General features: G+C 57.8%; 1 long non-coding RNA gene across 1 annotated transcript; it reads right to left on the reverse strand.

Annotated features, from left to right (window-relative positions):
• Positions 1–8461: 8461 nt before the first annotated feature.
• Positions 8462–11182, reverse strand: LOC132426490 (uncharacterized). Its single transcript, XR_009519708.1, has 4 exons — positions 11062–11182; positions 10816–10884; positions 9701–9819; positions 8462–8619 (listed from the first exon to the last, which is right to left on the reverse strand). It is a non-coding gene; the product is annotated as an uncharacterized lncRNA (long non-coding RNA).
• Between the last annotated feature and the right edge of the window lie 3145 nt (positions 11183–14327).

The raw sequence follows: 14327 nt of genomic DNA on the forward strand, positions 1-14327 counted from the left end.
CTGCCCGGTTGAGGGAACGCAATGGGTGTGACCAAAAGAAGCAGGAGGGATTAAATTGGGGTTAGAAGACAATCCCAGCCTGTATTTCAGACCCCACATAGAATGGACTGGCCAACGGAGAAACCAGAAGCTAGGCTCTGAGGAGATATGATGGGTGGGGCTGGCTCCAAAATGCATGGCAAGTAGAAAGGGCGTGTGATCCGCGCTCCTAGAAGAACTTTTCTTCCCCTAGGCACGTGGGCTCTTCGTACTGTGGCGTGTGGGCTCTTTAGTTTGCGGCCTGCGGGCTCTCTGGTTGAGGCCTGCGGGCTGTCTGGTTGACGGGCGCAAGTTCAGTAGCTGTGGCGCACAAGCTCAGTAGTTGTGGCGTGCGGGCTTAGTTGCCCCACGGCATATGGGGTCTTAGTTCCCCAACCAAGGATCGAATCCGAGTCCCCTGCATTGGAAGGCGGATTCCTTACCACTCGACCACCAGGGAAGTCCCCCCTCAGGACCCAGTCTAAATGTTCCCTCTACTGTGAAGACTTCCAGAACACACCTCCACCCTCTGCCTCTGTCCCCTCTATGATTTCATGCACGGTTCACCCATGTGTTTTAAATAGTCATCTTTCATTGGACCCCTACTATGTGTCAGGTGCTTGCTGAACGCTTTGACTCAGAGAGAGAAATAGCTCGCCCGGGTGCCACAGCTGGGAAGAGACAGGACCAGGCTAGGGGCCCAGGACCACCAGACTCCACCCCAGGCTTGTGCTCCTGGAAGGGTGGGGTCCATCTTCATCCCTTTACCTCTCCTCTCCTCCCACCTCAGATCTCAGCTCAGCTGTCCTCCTCCCGAGGTCCTCCGTGGACTGTCCTCCCAGAGTCAGTCAGTGCCTCTTCCACCCCCCATGCTGTTCTCCGTTCCCTCGTTTCACTTCCTTCATAGCTCTTGTCACAACTGCAATTATTTCCTTCTTTGTTTACATGGTTGTGGATCCTCCACAAGTCTCAAGTCAACTGAAGTCCCCACGAGGCAGGGACTGTATGTCTTCCTCACTGCTGCATCTCTGTGTTAAAAAGGATTTGGTTGTGGGCTTCCCTGGTGGCGCAGTGGTTGAGAGTCCGCCTGCCAATGCAGGGGACACGAGTTCGTGCCCCAGTCCGGGAAGATCCCACGTGCCGCGGAGCGGCTGGGCCCGTGAGCCATGGCCGCTGGGCCTGCGCGTCTGGAGCCTGTGCTCCGCAACGGGAGAGGCCACAACAGTGAGAGGCTCGCGTACTGCAAAAAAAAAAAAAAAGGATTTTGTTGTGCTTCACACAGGGCAGACTTCAAATAGTAGTGGTTTAAGCAAGAAAAGTTTCTATTCTTTGCTGAAATAGATACAGGCAGTCAGGGCTGGTATGAGAGTCCATGGCCACTGGGGACCCGGGCTCCTACTGTCTTGTTGCCCTGCCGTCCTCGACACACAGCTGCAACCTCGCAGTGCACAATGGTTGCTCCAGCTCCAGGCTCCATGCTCACATTCTAATCCCAGAAAGGAGAAAAAAGGGAGAAGGTGTCACCCCTGTCCTTTAAGGAGGCTCCCAGGGAGTGAGCCCCAGCACTTCTGCCAACATCCCATTGGTCAGAACTTGGTCACATGGCCACATCTAGCTGCAAGGGAAGGTGGGAAATGTAGTCTCTAGGCCAGGCAGTTCTATGTCTAGCTAAGAATGGGGGGTGCTATTCGGTTTTTTGTTTGTTTGTTTTTAAAATTTATTTTATTTTTGGCTGCGTTGGGTCTTCATTGCTGCGCACGGGCTTTCTCTAGTTGCCGCGAGCAGGGACTACCCTTTGTCGCGGTGCGCGGGCTTCTCATTGCAGTGGCTTCTCTTGTTGTGGAGCATGGGCTCTAGGCGCGTGGGCTTCAGTAGTTGCGGCACGCGGGCTCAGTAGTTGTGGCTCGCGGGCTCAGTAGTTGTGGCGCACGGGCTTAGTTGCTCCGCGGCATGTGGGATCTTCCCGGACCAGGGCTCGAACCTGTGTTCCCTGCATTGGCAGGCGGATTCTTAACCACTGCGCCACCAGCGAAGCCCGGGGGTGCTATTCTTATGGTTGAAGAGAAAAGAGACCTAGCAGCCTGTGTCAACAGTTCTCATCTCCTGGCTTATAACAATAATAATAATGATAATAATAACAGCTGACGTGTATTTATTACGTTACTTTGCAGTCGTTCATTTAATCCTCACAGTAACCCTCAAGGTAGGGAAACTGAGGAACAGTATTAGTCAAATCACCTGCCCGAGGCCACCTGGCTGGTAAGTGGTGGAGCTGGGATGCGAACCTAGGGCCTTCTAGCTCTAGAGCTGATATGTCTCTACTTCTCTGCAGTGCCTGATGAATTGCTGCACAATGAACTACTGACCTGACTGAATTTGCTCATCTCCATGTGCCCCATAAATGCACTGGGCACCCCCTCAGTGTGGGTTCCCCCCTTGGGCTGGCTCAGGGTCTGGGCTGTGGCCTCCAGGACTGAGCCTGGCCTGATGCAAGGGGGCTCAGCGAGGCCAGCTCCTGGACAGGGCAGGGGGGTTTATCACTTGGAGGGGACGGAGGGGCAGGGCAGCTGTGATGGAGGGTTCCAGAGAACCAAGGGGGAGGGGCGACGTGGAGGCAGCCTCTGGCCTCCTTCACAAACTGGGACTGAATCAGTGTGAAAAGATCTTTCCAGGGCAGTGTGGACGCTGGGGTGGCCCTGCCCCAGCTTCTGGCTCCTGGGGTGTCCTGATCCTGGGGGAGCACGCAGGTGAGCCTGGGGGTGGGTAGGAGCCCGGGGATGTTGTCTCACCAGCGTTTCTCCAACGCCTCCCCTGGGTGGTGGCTGCCTCCCTGTGGGGTGTTTTGCCAAGGAGCTCTTCCTGGGGACATCTTCCTGCTTAATCCATCTGGGTGTGGTGCAGAGAGAGGAGGCCTGGAAGGTCCAGTCTCCAGCCTTGAGGCTCCATCCCTCAGGGAGCGAGGCCCAGACGACCAGAGAGCCCCGTTGCCTCTCCACCCAGCCCCACCTGGACACCCGTCGCCCATCTGCTGGGCCTCCTGCCCGATTCCGCAAAGCTCTTCCTTCTGGCTCGCGGCAGAGGTCAGCTGAGTGCAGGAGGGCAGCAGCTCCGCTGTGTGTCACCTTCTCTCCAGGATCCAGGTGGAGACATAGCTGTTTTCGTGGTAAGCCAGGGCCCCTGCCTACTTTGCAGGTTTGAACTGTTCTTAACTGTTCTTAATACGTGCTCAACCAGTTGCCCTGAATCCCCACACAACCCAGGAAGAGGGCTCCACGATTATCTCCATCGTCCCAATGGGCCCCTGGGGCTCAGAGAGGGTGTGAGACTCCCCATGGGTGGCCCAGCAGGGACATGGCAGAGTAGGGACTCCCTGCTCCAAGCTCCCTGGAGTGCCCTTGGTTCCAGGTCCTGGAGCCCCCAGGAGAGGTCCAGAGCCTGGTGGGGCCCAGCTAACTGGCTGCTGGCATTGTTTCCCCAAAGTGGGAGATGCCAGTCAGGCCTAGGGGAATTCATACAGGACTTACGGGTCCCCACCAGCTCAAACTTCAACTCCTCCTTGGCCAGCTCTTACCTCTGGCAAGGGAGAGGCAGGCCTCAAGTTGGGAACCAGAGAGCCGAAGACCTCAGGAGCATCTTGACTCCTTCCCACGAAGCCTGGAAGGGGCTCCCTGTCTTCTAGGCAGCAGTGGTGGGCCCCGTGCCTGTCCTGGGCAGTGTGTAAAGGCTGGGGGAGGAGGACGTGGGAGGAGCACTGCCGAGCCCTCCAGGGGCTTACAGTCAGGCTAGGCGGCTGGGCCCATTGTAATCACCAGAGGCAAGAAGCTCAGAGTTAGAGAGATTGGAAGGTGCTGTGCTGCTGGCTTTGAAGGAGGATGGGGCCACAGCCAAGGAAAGTGGGCAGCCTCTAGAAGCTGGAAGAAGAAAAATTCTCCCTAGACCCGCAGAAGGAACACAGCCCTACTGACACCTGGACTTTGGGCTTCTGACCCCCGGACCATGAGAGAATACGTTTGGGTTAAGCCACTAAATCTGTGGTTATTTGTTGCAGCAGCTACGGCAAACCCGTACGGGGGTGTTGCACCAGCTCTTCTCCCAGGTCTTAGCCAGCCCTGCTGTTCTAGAAAGAAAAGAAGTAATATGCAGCGATGCAAATGATTAAGGGGCAGAGGTGGGAGCTTTCTGAGGTCACGGGGTCACAGAGGAGTCCTTGTCTGGGACTTTCCATCTGTATTTTCTCCAGGAAACAAAACTAGCCCGTTTGACTGCCGGGCCTGGGGCTGCTGGGGGGCCTGAGAGGTGAGCAGGAGAAACAGGAGAATGTGCTTCCGAAGCAGAGCTGTGCCGCCCCTCTGGGCTGCTGTCTGCCGCTGCCTCCCTTCACCAGGAGGCCTCAGAGCCCAGGGGTCACAAGCTTAGCCTGGAGACCGGAGCCCGGGCGCTGCTTCTCCGCTGTGCTGAGCTGTCGCATGAGTCTCTGGACAGGTCCCCCCACCTCTCCGAGCCTCAGTTTTCTCTTCGGTAAAATGCAGACAATTGGTAGGACTTAGCTGTAGGGCCCAACTGGATGCCATGTGTGTGAAGAGCTCACCACAGGGCCAGGCACACAGGTGTATCCCTGCGTGTGTCCGGGTGGGCAGGCATGTGTGTACAGGTGCTTGTGGACAGGTGTGCATGTGCAGGTCTGCGTGTGCCAGGACCTGTGTGCAGATACGTATGCAGTCTGGATGAGTATTCTGAAATTCACCTTTGACCTGTCACTGCCCGGCTCACAGCTCCCTGTTGGCCCAGGGAGAAGTTCACCTCTTCACCATGGCCTCCAGGACCCAGCACCATCTAGCACCTGCAGCCTCTCCACCTCCCCAACTGCCCAGCTTGCACCCTAAGATCCAGCCCTGCCTGTTTCCACTCCATTCCTTAGGTGGGTCACATTCCCGTGGGAGTCCAGGCCTTCGCCCATGCTCTTCCCTCTGTCTGGAACACTTTTCCCTTTTCCTCCTCACTGACTAGCTCCTACTCAGTCTTTGGGTCTTGGAAAGGTTACCTCCTCCAGGGAGCCTTCCCTGACTGCTACCCCCACTGGGATGATTACCCTTTGACCTCAGAGCAACTCCCTCCCATGTGCTCCCCTGGTCTCAGCACTAACCGCAGGGTAGGATAATCGCTTGTGAGCGTCCTTCCTCCTTCTGAGGTCCTGTTCTGAGGGCAGAAACCTAGACTGCCTTGTTCTCCCCTGTCACCAGCACCCAGCATGGGGTCTAGCCCAGAGCAGGTGCTCAGAACTTTGTGGAATGAATGAATGAACGAGTGAATGCACAGGTGTGGGTACATGAGCGAGGTTGCGATCACACGCGTGTGCACGTGCATGCTTGCTCGATGCAGGAGGGGTGTATAGCCCGTATGTTCCTGCAGGTAGTGATGGGGGACAGTGGTGGAGTCAAGACTGTGACCCGGAGGGCGGCTGGAGCAGGGGGAGGCCAGAGCGCTCCACTCCCCACACTGGTCCCCTCTCCCCTGCGCAGACCGTGGACTCAGGGAGGCTGCTTTACTGTTGGAGGGGGAGGAGAGAGTGGGAGAAGGAAGGAGGATGCCTGCAGCCTTCAGCGCTGACACATTCTGCTCCTTCCTTCCTCCCTGACCTCCCCATGACCTCCATCCTCCAGCCTGGGCTCCTCCACTGAATGGGGGAAGGGGCAGAGACCTCCCAGTGTCCCCAGGGGACACCAAGCCAGGCACTACTTCTCCAGGCAGCCCCCCCCCGCACCCCCCCAGCTCTGGCCGGGGTCCTGGGTCCTGCGGAGGACCTGATCAGGCCAGGAGGAGGGCAAGCTGGGGTGCGGTGGCCGGGTGAGGGGTGGCCTGGCCCCTCCCTCAACCGTGGGTGAGGCAGGTCATGCCACCTCTCTGACTTTTAATCCTGTCATCTGTAAAATGGTACCACAGCACTCCCTTGCAGTGTTGTAGCAATTAATAAGATCATGTTTATAGAAGGTTTGACGCAGTGTCTGGGGATGGAGAATGCTCGTGAGTATAATTTTTTTTTTTTTTTTGCGGTACGCGGGCCTCTCACTGTTGTGGCCTCTCCCGTTGCAGAGCACAGGCTCCGGACGCACAGGCTCAGCGGCCATGGCTCACGGGCCCAGCCGCTCCGCGGCATGTGGGATCTTCCCAGACCGGGGCACGAACCTGTGTCCCCTGCATAGGCAGGCGGACTCTCAACCACTGCGCCACCAGGGAAGCCCTCGTGAGTATAATTTTGTCAATATCGTTATCGCCCCCCCTCCTCCCCAGTAGCCATCCTGCCCTGAGAACCATGCAGGTTTGGCCTCAGTGCACCCTGGGACCGTAAGACAGCTCTGTCTTGCTCTTACTTTTGTCCCCAGCCTCTTGCACAGTGTCTGGCACCGAGCAATTGCTCAAAAAATGTACATTAAATGAATGAACCAGCAGAATCATGTGGATTTCAAGCACTTCCTCTCTCCAGGCCTCAGTGTCCTCGTGTGTAAAACTGTGTGTCCACAAACTAAGAATCTCTGAGGTCCCTCCCAGCTTGAAATCAGGACTGGATTTTTTTTTTCATTTTTATCGGGGTGTAGTTAATTTAAAATGTGGTGTCAGTTTCAGGTGAGGACTGGATATTATTGTCGCTGCTGTGCTGAGTTTTGCGTCTTTTTTTTTTTTTTTTTTTTTAATATTCATGCCAGCTAACACAACCCCAGGTCGTCTCCCCCGGACACACTGCCGACCTCCCTTGACCCCATTCTCCATCATGGAGAGCTGGTGCAGGGGTCTCAAAACACAAATGTCTGCCACAGAAAGACAAGAGTCTAACGTGCTCACAGGGCCCCACATGTCCTAGCCCTTGGGAGTTTTTCCAGCCTCATCTGAAGCCTCCACCAGCTCCACTCCACAGGCCTTCTCTCTGCCCCTTCTCCCCGTGGCCCTCCCTGCGGCCCTCCCTGCACAGGTCCTGTGAAGGACACATGCTACTCCCTCAAGCTGCCATGCCGTTCCCTCCCTCTTTAGCTAGGACTGCCACTCAGTCTTCAGATCTCCACTCTAGGGCCCCGCCCTCTGGGAAGCCCTCCCTAACCTCTCCTGAGACTGGGTCAAACCACCCCATTACTGACTGCCTTTCTCTCCCAGCATCTGTTCTGATCAGAAAGTTCATTGTGTGTGTTTCCCCCACTAGACCACGTGCTCTTGGAGGTCAGCCCTGGTCGGCCTCTCCCTTCCATTGCTACAACACAGCTAAGAGCCTGGCACACAGGAGGTGCTTGACAACGGTGGACCACTGCCAGCATCCCCCGCCACCCCCCGAGTGGGAGTCTCTGAGGGTCTCTGCATAGCACCCTCATGGCCCAGCGTCAGGCGGCCACATGATAATGAGTGTGGGCAGGGTGGAGGTTCATGCTTGTCCTTGGGGGAGTGGAACACCCACAGGGGGAGGATCAGGGCAGTGGCAGGGAGGGGCATGACCTCCGGGTGCACATGCCCAGTCCCTGCCCTCTGCCCTGCATCATAACCTACTCTCAGGGAAAGTCCCGCGTCGTAGCCACAACATTTTGGAATTAATCCCATTCTTTGAGTTTGGCCTCTGCTGGAGAGAGCTCGGTCCTGAGACTTGGGATGAATTCCAGCCCCACCTCTCATTGCTGTGCATCCTGAGGCAGAGCCATATCCCTCTCTGGGCCTCAGTTCCTCATATAGAAAATGGAGACAATAGTAGTCCCTGCTGCAGGGGGTAGGAGTTAGTGAGGTGCTCTGTGCACAGTGCCCAGCTAGGACAGGAGGGTGCTCACTGCAGAACTGGGACACAGGGAGTAAGGGAGGTGCGGTCTTCAGGGGGCACCCCCGAAGCCACTCTGTGGCTGGTCTGCAGCAGGCATGAGGGAAGGTGGTAGAAAGAGCCTGAGTGCTTAGGTGAGCTCAGAGCGCACGTGAGAGTGTGTGTGTGTGTGTGTGTGTGTGTGTGTGTGTGTGTGTGTGTGTGTGTAACGCTGCTGGAGAACAGACTTCAGAGGAAAGGCGGGAGGGAATGAGCTGGCAAACTTAGTGCTGCAGCAACAGCAGAGCCAGAGGCCCAGAGGCGGGGAGCTGGAGGGAGCTTCCCAAGGCCAATACAGTCAAGGCCGGAGAAGGAGGCGCAGGCCTGGATAGAGGGAGGGGCTTCCCAGACGTGGGAGGGGAGACTGGGCCAGCGGCGGTTTGAAGACTTGCTGGGTTCCTAGTATCCCTAGTGTGGAGGGCTTGCACTCTGCCGCCCAAAGACCCCTGTTTGCATTTGGGCTCTGCTACTCACCAGCTGTGTGACCCTGAGCGAGTCCTTTGCCTCTCAAAGCCTCTGTTTCTTTGGTTGTAAGATGGGTCGATAATAGAATATACCTGTGTATTGGTTTCCCAGGGCTGACATAACAAAGTGCCACAGACCGGATGGCTTAAACAACAGAAATTTATTTTCTTCCATCCTGGAGGCTGGAAACCCATGACCAAGGTATAGGCAGAGTTGGTTTCTTCTCCCTCCTTGGCTTGTAGACGGCCATCTTCTTGCTGTGTCTTCATGTGATCCTTCCTCTGTGCGTGTCTGTGTCCCAATCTCCTCTTCTGAGAAGGACACCAGTCATATTGGATTAGGGCCCATCCTGATGACCTCATTTTAACTTAATTACCTCTTTAAAGACCCTGTGTCCAAATATAGTCACATCTAAGGTACTGGGGGTTAGGACTTCAACCTACTAATTCCACGGGGAGGGGTTAGGGACATAATTCTGCCCATAACACCTGTTTGGTCTGGGCTCCCCGAAAGCAGGCTAAAATAAGGCTGAGGTACACGTAGTTTGTTTGGGAGTACAGCTGCAGGGGCAAGAGTGAGGGATGGGGAGAGGGGAGAGGGAAACAGGAGAGGACAGAGAACCAATACAAATGTGCATTCCTGAGTTCACCATTAAGGCAACCCGGGTGCCCCCAGGGCTGTCCGAGATTCCTTATGAAACGCATCTTGGGACCATCTGCCTGGGGGAAGCAAGGGGGAAGGGGGAGGCACCCCATAGCTCCGTCTCCCTTGGATCAAGGGTTGGCCTGAATGGTGTTACAGCTGATCTCTGAGCGGGTTCCTGATGGGGAGAGGGACATCCCATATGGGGCATCAGTGAACTCCCAGGGCAGGAAGAGAGATGCCACTCAGGGTGAGGCACTGTTGGCCTGCAGTTGTCTGGCCAGACCCTGCAGGGGCTGTTTATTCACCGCCACTGGGCCTGGATTAAGAGGCAAAGCCAAGACGTTGGAAGTAGCGCAGGGAAGGTATTCAGTACAGTCCACGCAGTGCAGGACTCAGCTCTGCCCCTGCCCTGCACTGGGCCCGGCCCATGAGAGTCCCCTTAAAGGAGCTGGCCATCCGCAGTCCCTGCAGACTTGACACAAGCCTGTTACTGAAGCAAACTATTGCCCCCGCAGCTGGATCTGGGGTAGCTGACCCACCCCTGAACGGTAACTCCCGTCTCGGCCTGCTGGTCCCTGGCATGAGGCTTCCAAAGTGGTCAGACGGCAGTCACAGCTTTGAGTTCAGCAAGACCCATTCTGTGCCGGGTGGAGCCCTCCCTCCACTTCCTGTTCCCTCCCTCCACTTCCTGTTCCCTCCCTCCAGCTTTCCCACCCCCACCCCCACCCAGTCCCAGGGAACCGGTACCTCTTCTCTGACAAAATCTCAGGCTGCAGGGAGGAGAAGTACAAATCTACAAGTGAGGCACTGGAGTGATGCAGGCGGGCACAATCCTATTTCCACAGCTTGTCCCTGGACCGTGTGTCCTAGTTTTTGGGGTCACAGCACCATTGATTAGCTGTGGGTTCTGGACACAGGGTGTCGCACGAGCTGGCTGCCCCAGCGTTCCGTCAGGCCCATCGCTCCAGGGTCAGACCAGTGGCTACCGTGCTTGCACACCCACGGTGCTCTTTCCTTGCCATAAAGTAGGGCCCTTGGTCCAAGGCCCAGGGGGACGGGATCCCATGTCTCCAGATTGAGAATTCTGTAAGGCCTTGGATGTCATCTGCCATGGTGCTCTGAGAGATGGGACGGACTGAATATACATCTCTCTGAAAAGGGAGGCTTGGTCTCACTGTGGAGGCTGGAGTTGCCCTGGATGGCCTCCCAGGGCATCAGCCACCATGGGGTGTGGGCAAAGGGGCAGCTGCTAGGCTGACCCACACAGGCCCTTTCTGAGATGACTGGTGGACAAAGCCACCAGTTGAGAGACAGGACAAGGGGACTCTGAACGCTGTAGCCTGGTTTCTGCCTGGGATCCTCAGATCCTTCCTGATAGGCAATCATTCCTCCCAGACTCGGGACAGGCGGACAGGGCACTGGGTCAGGCACAGCCTCCTGGCCGTGGGACCCCGGGTGGGTCCTGGTCTTCGATCCCTCATCTGGCCTTAGGGGAACTGAGGGACTGAACATGATGCTGGGAGCCAGACCCTTGACGTGGCTGTTGTTAGTCCAGCCGAGGCACAGAGGGGCACCCAGGGGACATCAGTCCTACATTGACTCCCAGTCCAATGCTGCTTCGACCACTCCTCGAGAGAAAGCGTGGGGGTCATGGGGGGAGGGAGAGGATGGGAGAGGCAGGACCTTATGCCCACTCCCCTCCATACTGCCCCGCACATAGTAGGTGCTTCTAAGTGTGTGCTGAATGACTGAATGACTGTCTGGGTGGGTGGATGGATGGACAAACAAACAGGTGGGTGCGGCCTAGCTCCGTTTGTTCCAAATCCCAGCCACCCAGTCCAGCCCTTCCCTCCCCTGCTAACCTCATTCGGTTGCTAGCAGTCTCGAGCTTTCATTTCTGCCGAGTCACTGCTCTCAACCCCGTGATGGGGCTGGGTGTGCCAGGAATCCGGAGGGAAGGAGACAGACAGAACCTTAGAACTTCACCACTAACTCCATTTTCAAGATGAGGAAACTGAGGCAGGGGGCATGTCCTGAGGTTTGTTCAGCCCCAGAACAGCCCACCTCCCCAGCAGCCAAGGGCCCCGCCCCCTGCCTGACTCACCCACCATCATGCAGAAGCCTTAGGACTCCTCTGTCAGATTTGGGTAACTGGTTTGGAGGCGAGGTGGGGCGGAGGGAATCTGGTCAGCAGATTGGGTTCCCTGAGTCATTCCGAGTCATTCCCAGTCCTCCCGAAGATGTCCTAACACAACCCATGTTGCTCCAAGGAAGCTCCCAGCCCCCCTCTGACCCAGCCTCTGGGCTGCCCACACCCCTCCCTACCCTCGTGAGTCTCTCCTCTCTTCTCTCTTCTTCTCTGGCCCTTCTCACCCTTCTGCAGGGTCTGGAGCCAAGACCCAGGAGCCCACCTCTGACCCCCACATGTACTGTGGCCTTGGGCAGGCCTCTGCCCCTCTCTGAGCCTCCGTGGCCCAGCTGGGGCGGCTGGCTACCTGAGTCCCGTCCGACCTTTAACTTCCAGGCCTCCTGGCCATTGGAGCTCTGTCCTCCCTTCTCCGTCTGCACACCCCCCTTCTCTCTAGACACCCCCCCATCTCGCCTTCTCCCCGCTCTGCTCTCCTTCCTCCTGCCCACCCTTCTCAGAGAATGCCAAGTCTGCGGCTTTCCCTGACCTTGAGCAGACAGCAGGCTGGGAGCTTTGCAAAGGGGGCAGCTCAGAGCTTTGCAAAGGGGCCTCTGGCAATGAAGCCCTGCTCAGTTGGTCCTGGGGGGCTGCACTGCCCTTGCAACCCCTCCTCACACCCTATGCCACACGCCCTAGTTTACTTTTCTCCATGGCTTTTCTCGTCTTCTCACTAGTTACTTCACTTACATGTTTATCGTTCATGCCCTCGTTAGAAGGTCAGTTCCACGAGGGCAGGGACTTTTGTCTGCTTCATCACTGCTCTGTCCTCCAGCCCAGAACAGTACCTGGCGCACAGTAGGTGCTCAGTGAGTGAGTTAAGATTTCCTCCACTCTCTAATGACTACCGCCATTTATGGGGCACGCACTTGCGCACACCCATCTACAACCCTGCGCACCGACGACTATGCCAGCCCCTTTGGGAAGATGGGGAAACTGAGGCTCGGAGAGGAAGAGCCCAAAGGGCAGAACCAGTCCAAGGTCACACAGTGGAAACTGGTAGAGGCCGGATTCGAACCCACGTGTCCAGACCACGGCGCCTGCGCTGTTGGCCCTCCCTCCCAGAAGTGATGGGGGGGCAGGTGCACCGCTGGCCCGCCCAGGGAAAGCCGAGGGGGCGGGGTCAGTCCAGCCCCCAGGTCCTCGGCCACGCCCTTACTTGTGGAACAGAGAAACTGAGGCCCTCCGGTTGCATCGGATACCCTGGAAACCTTCCCAAACTCGAGTCAGTCCGGGAACCGGCCCGCGCTCCCCCCCACCCCCTGCCCCGGCCCGAGGCGGAGCTTCTCCTGCGCCCACCGGGAGCCGGGGAGGGAGAGAAAAATGAGTTTTCCGGCCGCCCGGTGGCGGTGTCAATTGATCGGGCGCGGGCGGGGGCCGCGCGCGGGCTGGGGGCCTTGCTCGCAGCTGCAGGAGCACAATTATCGGGAAAAAACTGGGGCGGCTGCTGCGGTGAAATTAGTTATCGATCCCACGGCGGGGCCGCGGGGCCGCGCTCTGCGCTGAAAGCTGCAGACCCGGGCAGGGGCCGCCGGGCGGGGTGAGGGGAGGAGGGGGAGGGGGCGGGCCCTGCCTCCCCTCCCCTCCCCTGCCGTCCTCCCCTCCCCTCCCCTCGGCCGTCCTCCACTTCCTCCTCCCCTCCCCCCCCCCACGCCCGCCCTGCCTCTCTGCTCTCTCCTCGCCCATTCATCCCGCCGCTGTATCGACCCAAGGCCGACCCCGCGCTGACAGGCGCCCCCCCCACTACAACCCGCTCTCCCCAGCTTGGCCCCGGCCCCCGCGCTGGCCGCCCCGTCCCGTGGGCCTGGCACCCGGAGCCCCGCTTGGGTGCGGAGAACGCCCCTAGTGTGGGCCCTGCCCCTGGAGAGCCCGAGAGCTGGCCGGGGAGGACCAACCCCTGCTCCCAGTTTTTGGAGCCCTGCTGCCTGGGAAAGTGCGTGACCTCAGCCTCAGTTTCCTCTCCCGTATAAACCCGGGCAGATCCTACGTCTAGCTTGTTGAGAGGATAAAATGGGAGACTTTATGAGGAGTGCCTGGGCTTGTCGCCCAGAACGAAGCGTGTTGGGGGCTTATTTCACGTTTATACCACCATTTCTTACCAGCGACTCTAGGAGATGTGTCATAACCCCATTTTATAGATGAGTAAACTAAGCTCAGAGAGGGGAGGTGCCCTGTCCACCCCATACAGCCAGCAAATGGCCCCATGACACTAGAACCCAGCTAACAGAGGGGAGATGGGGGGGTCTTCTCAGTGGGTGCTGACATATCAAAAGGCTGGGGGAGTGGTCAGGGAGGAAGGGGGGGTCAGGTCAGGTCCTCCAGGCCCACTTGGCTCAGGGCAGCTCGCCTCTGCAGCCTCCAGGGAGGAGGGAAAGGGGAGGAGTGGGGGAGGCCTCTCCTTTCCCAGTACTAGGCTGGTCCAGGGGAGGCGGTTCCAGGCTGGAAAGTAGGGGATCTGAGCTCTAATCCTGTCCCTCCACTCACCAGCGTGTGACCTTGGGCAAGTCCCTGTCCCTGTCCCAGGCCTTCAACAAAAAGGGGTTTGGACCTTATGTGCCCCCAGGGAGAGGTTGGCAGGGCCAGATCATGGAGGGCTTTGGAGTGTCCCAGCGAAGGGGAGCACAGAAAGGCTTTGAGCGGGGGGATGACAGGGTCAAGTTCGCCCCCACAGCTGGAGTCCTGGCTCCGCTCGTGGTCTCTCTGAGCCTCAGTTTCCTCCCCAGTGAAATGGAGATAATGATCTCCACCGCTGTACGGGCTGTGGGCTTTGGACTGGGTCAGCCCTGGGTTCAAGTCTTCCCTTAAAGCTATGGGCCCTTGGGTGCTACCAACAAGTGGCTCAATCAAAGGGGCAGGGTGGCATAGAAACTTGGGGTCTCCGTGCTCCCTCTCCCAAGATTTCCTGGCTCCCCAAATGGGACTCCAGAGGCAGTGCTGAAGGGGAGGTGGGCCCTCCGCTGGCCACAGGGGCCCTGGCCTGAGGCTGAGGAGAGGCAGGGCTGGAGCGCTGGAGGCTGACGGGCTGTTCCTGCCTTTTCTCCCTGTGGGTGGCAGGGACCCCGGAAAAGGGGTCCTGAGCTGAGGGGACGAACTGCCCCCTTGCTGGCTGTGAGGGCAAATAGAAACTTACGGGGGCCTGCGGGGGCCTTAAGTTCTGTAAAAATTGACCTTCATCTGCTCTGGGGAGCT

Source organism: Delphinus delphis, chromosome 6 (assembly GCF_949987515.2).
Source record: "Delphinus delphis chromosome 6, mDelDel1.2, whole genome shotgun sequence".
NCBI classification, from domain to species: Eukaryota; Metazoa; Chordata; class Mammalia; order Artiodactyla; family Delphinidae; genus Delphinus; species Delphinus delphis.